Genomic DNA, 10431 nt, shown 5'->3' with positions numbered 1-10431 from the left:
CGTTGTCTTCTCATGTGCAGGGCGATGACTGCTATCAGTGCCAAGGGACAGACATTGCTGCTCTGGAAAGCTCTGCTGTGCCTAACAGCCCACTTACCCCCTCAGCTCCAGTGAAGACAACAGCATTGCCCCAAAGCTCACCTGCACCCTTCTGTCCCTGCTGGGTGCTCCAGACCTGGGAGTAAACCATGCACGGACACACTGGATTCACTGAAAGAGGGGACAAGATTAGACAGGTGGTGGTGGTCAAGGACTCACACAGGCACTTTTCCCGACCACATGCTTCATACTTACCTTGACAACCCCAAATGAGTCCCAGCAGGACCTGGGATGTCAAGGACATCCTTACAAGCCTCACCTCATTGGCCCTTTCCCTACACCTTTCCTCACCTGGAGCCCTGACCTAACAGCAGTGTTCACCATTGCTATACACGGGCTCCTGGTCCCTGGCTGGGGCAGGTGAGCTAGAGTAGAGGCATCCCAGGAGACCTGGGCTGAAAGTTTCTGAAAGCACAGAAATATGTGTCGGTCCTTGGGACAGTGAATTAGGAGGAGAAGAAAGGCTGGCCAGGGGGCTAAAGTGTAGACAGAGTTTCAGAGGATTCGGTACCCAGAAAGGCATGGAGTGTTGCAAGGTAGGGTTAGAAAGGGGGAGGGATGCAGAACATGGCACGTTCAAATTTCTATTTTTGAGCCATTTTCCAAGTTCTCCATTTTGAGTGCTAAATAAGTCAGAAGGAGAGTTCCAGCATCCTTTGCACACTAGATGTTGAATAAATGAACCAACACATAAATATGGACTAGACACAGAGACCTCACCTGTGGGGGTCGGCACCAGAACCTGCTCCTGTGAGGCGGGGAAGAACTAGTGTTTGCCAAGGGGAAGGTCTCTCTAGGATGGATTTGGCATAAAAGGCGTCCACTCATTTCACGTATCAGTAGATGACGGTCTGGAAGGCCCCTTGCTGGGAAGTTTGCAGTCAGAATAAGCATCCCACAATCTACGTGACCCCCTGCTCCTGGCACAGTGCCTGGCATTGAATTAGTGCTTAATATATGTTAGTGGAATGAATGAAAAATGTGAAATGCCTGTCTTCCCAGGGGCAGACAGCAGGTGCTTTACACCTGGAAAATTTAGCGATTTGGCTACTGGCTGTGTAACCTAAACGAATCGCTTAGCTTCCGTAGACCTTGGTGTGCTCTTTATGAGTAGAGTGTAGTGCATTAAACATGAGCTCTGGGGCCACACTTCTTCAGCCAGCCTGTAGTTGGGTCACTTTAAGGTCACTCATCATTCCTGTACCTCTTGTTTCTGTATTTGTGAAATGGGGAAAACAGTAATAATAATAATACCTCTCAAATGAAGATTAAATTAGTCAATGCATGCTAAAGTGACGGTAACAGCATTTGACACACGGTGAAGATATTGCTACTATTTTTTTTTATTATTATTATTTTGTTAGTTTTACGAATTAGCCCAAACCTGGCTGTGCTTTTGAGTTACTCAGGGAATTAAATAAATACCATTTCTTGATCCTCATTTCCAAAAATTCAGATTCAGTAAGTCTGGGCTGGGATCAGATATTTGTTTATTCTATGGCTGATTCTGTTGTGCAGCCAGATTTATTGACTCCAGGGCTATGCTACTTAACCCTATGGGATGCTGTCTCTGTAGACTACCATGTGAACGGCATCCCCTCGAGTTGTACTGTGTGGTGACTCTGACCTGGTTTCTTCCAGTCCTAAGAGGCTGTGATTCTGTTCTGTGTCCCAGATAGGCAGAGTTCAGGGTAATCCTATAGCATATATTCAGGACATACTTGATTTTGAAATTAAAGGACCCACAATTTTGAATTCTTGAGGATTTTAATTATTTGGCCATCACTGATTTGCTTTGCACAAGTAATATACAGTCTTGCCTGGAAGGTTTAAAAAGTGAATATTTAAATGAAGTAAACATGAACTTTAACAGGTACCCTTAGCAGGCAGGGTAGTTTTCATCCTGCTGGAGTCTATATTCTTCCTTCCTCTGTCCTGAAAATAAGGCGCTTTAAAACACTCTAAATACCCTTCAAGGCCATGGAGATCTGCAACCACTTGTTTGGTGTGTGCCAGGCTCCCTTCTGTCCCTCTGGTTAGTATCTTCATGGGGACATTTCGCTCTGAAGGTCTTCTGCAGTCTCTTGGCACAGGGCATTTTAATAGGCTCCTTTTGTGACTGGGGATATTAAGTGAGGGCCGGGGTCCTTTTCCTTCCCTGTGTTAGGATTTTCTCTAATTTTGACATTGTCTTTATGTGAGCTTGCTGGATATCTGGAGGGCTCCTAAGGATGGAAGTGCTGTCCTTGGCACCAATATGCTGGGCGTCCCTAATCCATCTAGTAAGTGCATTATGGCATAATATTACAAGAGCCTTTTTTTAAAAAGGTAAAAGTAGTGGAAAGACTCCCCAGAGAGAAACATCAAAAGCCTCTCTTGGGATTAACAGCTCTTCTTAGGGCATAAGAATTGAAAAAGGTGATGGAAGCGGGCTAAATTGGGAGAGGAAATGTGATTATTCCATTGTGGGTAAAGGACCTAGCCTATATTAATTTTGGAACAAGTGACTTCTTGGAGTCAAGGTAGTGATATCGGATTGTCTATTGTCAAGATTTTAGCTGGCTTTGTGTGTCCAATAAAGTCTTCTTCTGGGGGGAGGCACCCCTCACCTATTAGATGACAATTGTGCTTGGTTCATGAGGTTTGGGTGAGGTTGCCTCCTCCTTCCTTACTCCTGTGAAGGGTGGGACATGTGCCATTCATGCTCCAGGCTGGCTCGTCCCAAGTTCTCCTGAGACTTCTGCAGGAGCCATCTGGATCCTGAGCATTAAACAAGAGCCAGGCTTGGAGTAGCCAGCACCCTCCTGCTACCAAGAGGGCAGCCTAGGACCTGTCTCTGTGTGAGTACAAGCTGAGGTAAGCAAGCTGTGGCTGACTTCCATCTATTTATGTTTTCCACGGGCTTGATTCTCTACTTGCACTTCATTCTTCTCTAATTGTCAATGTTTTTGTCACAAGCTTTCTCAAGTCCTTCTTGCAATGAATTAGAGGTATAACTAAATGAGTAAATGAAGTAAAAGACATTTTATATAAAATGATTGTGTACTTCATGTTATCCTCAGAATGCCTCTATGTGAGGGCAAGGAGAGGATGCATTAATATCCCCATTTTCAGAGAAAGAAAAAGAAGGTCCGAGAGATAAAATCATTGTCTTGGTAGGTTTTTAATATATCCCACCCAGCAAGTGGCAGAACTGTGGCTAGAACTCATCTCTTTACTTCCAATCCAAGGCTCTTTCTATTATATTATACATTATCATATATAATTATGCATAATATAGTATATTATAATATATTATAATTAATATGCCAGTTATACTGTATTTAATATACCCATTGTATTATATTCTATAGTACTTAGAATACGCAGATTATTTCTTTTCAAATCTAGTTCCCTGTTGTATTTCTCTTGTCTATGCATCTTCATGGAGATTGTTTCTAACGCATAGCTACTTTGTCAGAGTTCTATTGAATAAACAAATGTAAATGGGCAATCAGTCTCACTTGAACTCACATATGTAAAGCACTTTCTTGGAGGGTTGAATTACTTTAACTGACAGCCTCACCCACTGGGTGGCAGCTTCCAGACTACGTGTATGCCACCTGCTGCACCCAAGGAGCATTTTGGGTGATAATCAGCAACAAAGAGTAAAAGCAGAAGTTACAAACCTGACTTCCTCTGGAACCTTAAGTAAAAAACAGAGCAGCAGTTGCCAGGAAACCAAGCAGTGACTCCCCCCACCTCCCCGCCATCACTGCCTCCGGAAGGTGGCTCTTGTCCTCTGCAGGTTCTGAAGAGAGAGGCCTGGGACTCAGGCTGGAAATCTGCAGATACTGCGGGGGAGGGGGCGTGAGGTCGGGGATGGGGCAGGGGTCCCAGTGAGTTTTGCCTTAGTTTGAAATGGTTAAGTGGATGTTCAGTTATTCGTCCAATGACCTGGAGTGTAGTCCACTCCTCTCAGGCTAGTGTGAGGCTGGCTGCTAACTTTCACAATTTCTAGTAGTCTCTATTTCCAGTATGAGTCACTGAGGAACCCCAATTTTTTTTTTTTTTTTTTGGCTGTGGCACATGGCTTGTGGGATCTCAGTTGCCTGACCGGGGACTGAACCTGGGCCATGGCAGTGAAAGTGAGGAGGCCTAACCACTGGACCACCAGGGAATTCCCGAGGAGCCCCAATCTTAACCAAATGCCCTTTCTCATTGACCGGCACGCTTAGAGTCTTTCCTCTGGAAGGGAAGCGTGTAACCCAGGCTCAAGCAACACACAAATGCCATTGAATAGCAGTGCCTCACTGCGCTGGGCCCCCAGGCCATTGTCAGCCTCACGGAGTAGTTTCCAGCATGTTCTGTGGTCAGAGAGAGAATGAAGGATGCTCCTCCTCCAAATGGGGCCGAGCTGGTCCCCAGGCTGACATCCTCATGACAAAACCAGTACAGGATGGGGGAGAGCCTCTCCGGGCCTCACGGGGAAGCTCCATCGCGTTCCCCACCACAGCCTGGGCTCCGGGAGCCCTGAGGGTGAGGACAGGGTGACACACAGGACCTGAGGGGGACCGCGGGCTGTCAGAGAGGGTCTCTTCCTCTTGACAGTTCACCACCTACCCCTGCCTCTGTTCCCACATTCCAGATTTAATCCTTAGATCAGGGCTGTCCAACAGAACTTCCTGCAATGGTGGAAATGCTCTATTTCTGTGCTGCTCAGTATGGCAGCCACTACCCCATATGGCTGTTGTGCACTTGAAATGTGACTAGTGTGAATAAAAGAGAAAATTTCTTATTTTAATTAATTTAAATGTAAACAGCCAAATGTGATGAGCGGCCACTGTATTGAACAGCACAGCTGAAGAGGCATTTACCCCAGAGCTGTGAGGATGAATTCCAGGAAGCCTTTCTCCGGCTGGCTGACAGCATCAGTGTCCTTTCATCTCTTTCATCTTACTATCTTATTTTTTTTCTACCGAATTTGTAGTTCCCCTAAAGCAGCTGTTCATTTTGGAAGGTCTGCCTTTGTCAGAAAAGAATTATCTCTTCATAGCTCTGGTCCCTATGATCACCTTAAAGTGTTCTCATGACCCAAAGGATCCCTGAGTCCAGTTTGAGTACCTCTGACTGAACTGTGGGTGGGTGAAACTCACTTCTCACAGTGATATTTACTGCCTCACTCTGGATGAGGCCATAGCTGTTGTCAGCTGTAGAGTAGTATCCCCCAGCCTGGCCCTCCGTGATAACAAGGATTTACAGCTCTGCTCCCTGGAAATGCCATGTTTTTGTCCCCAAACTCTCCTTCACGTCCCCTCTGTGTCAGGAAAAGGTGATGTCCCCTGCGCCTTCAGACACAGAGCAGACAAGGACCAGTGCCTTCCTTTCAATCACCTGCCCTTTGGGGGCAGAGTTTCCATGGAGACACAAGACACAGGGATCCCTGTGTGAATAGGAGACAGCAGGTGAGGCTTGACTCTTGGGAACATCAAGGCTGAAGTGGTTGGTATCACCCTAAAAGTGACAGCAGATGGAGTTGGAAATTTTGAGCAAGATCAGAAAAGAGAGATCTTTGTAGAGTACGAATTGAGGATGCTGGGTGTCAATCCTGAGTATATTTCTGTGGGAGGCAAGATTCTCACTTCTCAGCCTTCAGTCACATGAGGTTCCTCATCTCATAATGTACTCGTTTCAGGAGCTTATTTCCCCTAGGGGGCCAGGGTGGGCAACACCAGGGAAAAAGTCCTTGGGCTTGTGCTTGGTGACAATGGGTAGAAGTCTTGTGCTGAGAACTAGGAAGAATAATGGAAAATATTAGCCCTCCTTTAAAGGGACATCACGCAAGATGATAAACTGCTTCTCTCCCTTCTTTTCAGACCTACATGAAGACCCTCTGCTTCAATACTATCTTCTCTAATTGCTCCGATATAAAACGGATCTCTCTGTTCTCTCAAATCCTATTGTGTTGGATTTGGTATTAGGCTACTCTCTAGCTGACTGTCAGCTCCCTGCAAAGCCTCTATAGCATAATAATAGGCACCCAGTATATAGCTGATTATATTACAATAGGAAAGGTCAAGTTAAGAGGAATGTGGTGGACATTCTGAAGTTTTATGATTCTTGAAGCCTCTCGGTAACCATTCCAGTCCTAAAGCACTATTAGAAATGAGAGGAGCTCAGGATAGCCTCAGGATCTCTCTGGAACAGACCCCCATCCCCATCTTATGGGAAAAGAAGGAACTAAGGTCTGAATAATGCCCTGCCCTACCTCCCTTTTCCAGCCCCAGTGTCCCTTTTCACCAAAACTCACTCTGCACATAAATTTGGAATCTCTGGCTCTGTTACCAGACACAGGAAGTCACTTCTGTACCTTGTACCAGGAAGACCCTGAGTCTTCTTTCCACCTGGCAGTGATCTGGAGCTTTGGGGAGCTGCTCCAGCATGACCCTAGGTCCTAGACATCTCTGAAGAGGTGAAATTGAAGTTGGGCATCTGACTCTGTGGACAGAGCGGAGTCTCACAGGTTAGGGTTACTAGACTCTCCTTGGTGGGCCAGATGGTGTTAGCTGTCAGCACAGGAGGTGGAAACAGCTCTAAAGAGAAGAACAGACATAATCCCAGGGCAGCGAGGCTCAGAGCACCTGGAGAGACTCATCTATGTTCTCAGCACTATCAGATAAGTCTTACAAAACCAAGTCAGTAGAATCACCACCCAACTCCCTGGCACAACTGAAGTATCATAATTTCTACCCATGGCTTTCTAGGGAAGCTTGATGAGCACACCCTCTGCCTCCCCGCTCCTTGACGAGCCTTGTTTGCACCCAACCTTGCTATACCTGGAGTGTAGTCATTACCTTGAATTTTGACCCTTACAAGGTTTGAAGTTCTTTGCCACAGAGATACATAACCTTTCTCAGAAAGCAGCGCAATTATATAAGCCATTGTATCTGGAGACCGCTTTTGGTATGCTGAAGCTTGAGTTCCTTGTAAAAGCAGCAAGTTTTTTTCTTTTTTTTTTTTTAACATCTTTATTGGAGTATAATTGCTTTACAATGGTGTGTTAGTTTCTGCTTTATAACAAAGTGAATCAGCTATACATATAGGTATACCCCCATATCTCCTCCCTCTTGCGTCTCCCTCCCACCCTCCCTATCCCACCCCTCTAGGTGGTCACAGAGCACCTAGCTGATCTCCCTGTGCTATGCGGCTGTTTCCCACTAGCTAGCTATTTTACATTTGGTAGTGTATATATGTCCATGCCACTCTCTCACTTCATCCCAGCTTACCCTTCCTCCTCCCCGTGTCCTCAAGTCCATTCTCTATGTCAAGCAGCAAGTTTTTTCCCATCCTTGTAGTAAATCATTTCATTCAATTCCCCTCCCTCCCTTCCCCAGCAACTCAGAATCACTCTATCCCCTTCAAAGATAGAGTGTGGGACCTGGAGAACCAGCCAGTCTGCAACAGACAGTAGACACTCAATTCACTCCTTGATTTTCCATCCTCTGGGTGCCTGTTGATATCTTGCACTCCCTTTCCCCACAAAACCTATCCATTCATAGTTTCTTCAATGACAGTTTTGCTTTTTCCTCATGAATTTTACCCTTCACTCAGGAGCAGATGATTTCTGAAGACTGACCCTCCTCTCCCTCACCTGAAGAGTCTACCAGGTACACAGGGTCACTGGGACTCAAGTTCAGGGTACAGCACTGGTGCTTTCCAGCACGTGTCTCTTTTTTTTTTAAACGTCTTTATTGAAGTATAATTGCCTTACAATGGTGTGTTAGCTTCTGCTTTATAACAAAGTGAATCAGTTATACATATACAATATGTTCCCATATCTCTTCCCTCTTGCATCTCCCTCCCTCCCACCCTCCCCATCCCACCCCTCTAGGTGGTCACAAAGCACCGAGCTGATCTCCCTGTGCTATGCGGCTGCTTCCCACTAGCTATCTATTTTACATTTGGTAGTGTATATATGTCCATGACACTCTCTCACCCTGTCACATCTCACCCCACCCCCTCCCCATATCCTCAAGTCCATTCTCTAGTAGGTCTGTGTCTTTATTCCCGTCTTGCCACTAGGTTCTTCATGGCCTTTTTTTTTTTTTTCCCTTAGATTCCGTATATATGTGTTAGCATACTGTATTTGTTTTTCTCTTTCTGACTTACTTCACTCTGTATGACAGACTCTAACTCCATCCACCTCATTACAAATACCTCCATTTCATTTCTTTTTATGGCTGAGTAATATTCCATTGTGTATATGTGCCACATCTTCTTTATCCATTCATCTGTCGATGGACATTTAGGTTGCTTCCATGTCCTGGCTATTGTAAATAGAGCTGCAATGAACATTTTGGTACATGACTCTTTTTGAACTATGGTTTTCTCAGGGTATATGCCCAGTAGTGGGATTGCTGGGTCGTATGGTAGTTCTATTTGTAGTTTTTTAAGGAACCTCCATACTGTTCTCCATAGTGGCTGTATCAATTTACATTCCCACCAACAGTGCAAGAGAGTTCCCTTTCCTCCACACCCTCTCCAGCATTTATTGTTTCTAGATTTTTTGATGATGGCCATTCTGACCGGTGTGAGATGATATCTCATTGTAGTTTTGATTTGCATTTCTCTAATGATTAATGATGTTGAGCATTCTTTCATGTGTCTGTAGGCCATCTGTATATCTTCTTTGGAGAAATGTCTATTTAGGTCTTCTGCCCATTTTTGGATTGGGTTGTTCGTTTTTTTGTTATTGAGCTGCATGAGCTGCTTGTAAATCTTGGAGATTAATCCTTTGTCAGTTGCTTCATTTGCCAATATTTTCTCCCATTCTGATGGTTGTCTTTTGGTCTTGTTTATGGTTTCCTTTGCTGTGCAAAAGCTTTTAAGTTTCATTAGGTCCCATTTGTTTATTTGTGTTCTTATTTCCATTTCTCTGGGAGCTGGGTCAAAAAGAATCTTGCTGTGATGTATGTCATAGAGTGTTCTGCCTATGTTTTCCTCTAAGAGTTTGATAGTGTCTGGTCCTACACTTAGGTCTTTAATCCATTTTGAGTTTATTTTTGTGCATGGTGTCAGGGAGTGTTCTAATTTCATACTTTTACAAGTATCTGTCCAATTTTCCCAGCACCACTTATTGAAGAGGCTGTCTTTTCTCCACTGTATATGCTTGCCTCCTTTATCAACGATAAGGTGACCATATGTGCGTGGGTTTATCTCTGGGCTTTCTATCCTGTTCCATTGATCAATATTTCTGTTTTTGTGCCAGTACCAAACTGTCTTGATTACTGTAGCTTTGTAATATCGTCTGAAGTCAGGGAGCCTGATTCCCCCAGCTCCATTTTTCGTTCTCAAGATTGCTTTGGCTATTTGGGGTCTTTTGTGTTTCCATACAAATTGTGAAATTTTTTGTTCTAGTTCTGTGAAAAATGCCAGTGGTAGTTTGATAGGGATTGCATTGAATCTGTAGATTGCTTTGGGTAGTAGAGTCATTTTCACAATGTTGATTCTTCCAATCCAGGAACATGGTATATCTTTCCATCTATTTGTATCATCTTTAATTTCTTTCATCAGTGTCTTATAATTTTCTGCATACAGGTCTTTTGTCTCCTTAGGTAGGTTTATTCCTAGATATTTTATTCTTTTTGTTGCAATGGTAAACGGGAGTGTTTTCTTAATTTCACTTTCAGATTTTTCGTCATTAGTGTATAGAAATGCAAGAGATTTCTGTGCATTAATTTTGTATCCTGCTACTTTACCAAATTCATTGATTAGCTCTAGTAGTTTTCTGGTAGCATCTTTAGGATTCTCTATGTATAGTATCATGTCATCTGCAAACAGTGACAGCTTTACTTCTTCTTTTCCGATTTGGATTCCTTTTATTTCTTTGTCTTCTCTGATTGCTGTGGCTAACACTTCCAAAACTATGTTGAATAATAGTGGTGAGAGTGGGCAACCTTGTCTTGTTCCTGATCTTAGTGGAAATGGTTTCAGTTTTTCACCATTGAGGACGATGTTGGCTGTGGGTTTGTCATATATGGCCTTTATTATGTTGAGGAAAGTTCCCTCTATGCCTACTTTCTGCAGGGCTTTTATCATAAATGGGTGTTGAATTTTGTCGAAAGCTTTCTCTGCATCTATTGAGATGATCATATGGTTTTTCTCCTTCAATTTGTTAATATGGTGTATCACACTGATTGATTTGCGTATATTGAAGAATCCTTGCATTCCTGGGATAAACCCCACTTGATCATGGTGTATGATCCTTTTAATGTGCTGTTGGATTCTGTTTGCGAGTATTTTGTTGAGGATTTTTGCATCTATGTTCATCAGTGATATTGGCCTGTAGTTTTC

The 10431-nt window shown here is 43.9% G+C and overlaps 1 pseudogene across 1 annotated transcript; it reads right to left on the bottom strand.

Moving 5' to 3' along the window:
• Positions 1–1819: 1819 nt before the first annotated feature.
• LOC309618908 (Fc receptor-like protein 1 pseudogene) lies at positions 1820–6521 on the bottom strand (annotated as a pseudogene). The gene is made up of 3 exons: positions 6449–6521; positions 5379–5521; positions 1820–4559 (listed from the first exon to the last, which is right to left on the bottom strand). The product of its transcript is annotated as an Fc receptor-like protein 1 pseudogene (transcript).
• Positions 6522–10431: the final 3910 nt, after the last annotated feature.

The sequence above is a fragment of the Balaenoptera borealis genome (assembly GCF_965194805.1).
Source record: "Balaenoptera borealis genome assembly, chromosome: 1".
Taxonomy (NCBI): Eukaryota; Metazoa; Chordata; class Mammalia; order Artiodactyla; family Balaenopteridae; genus Balaenoptera; species Balaenoptera borealis.
The sequence above is the reverse complement of the archived record's forward strand: the minus strand, read 5'-3'. Positions and strand labels throughout refer to the sequence as shown.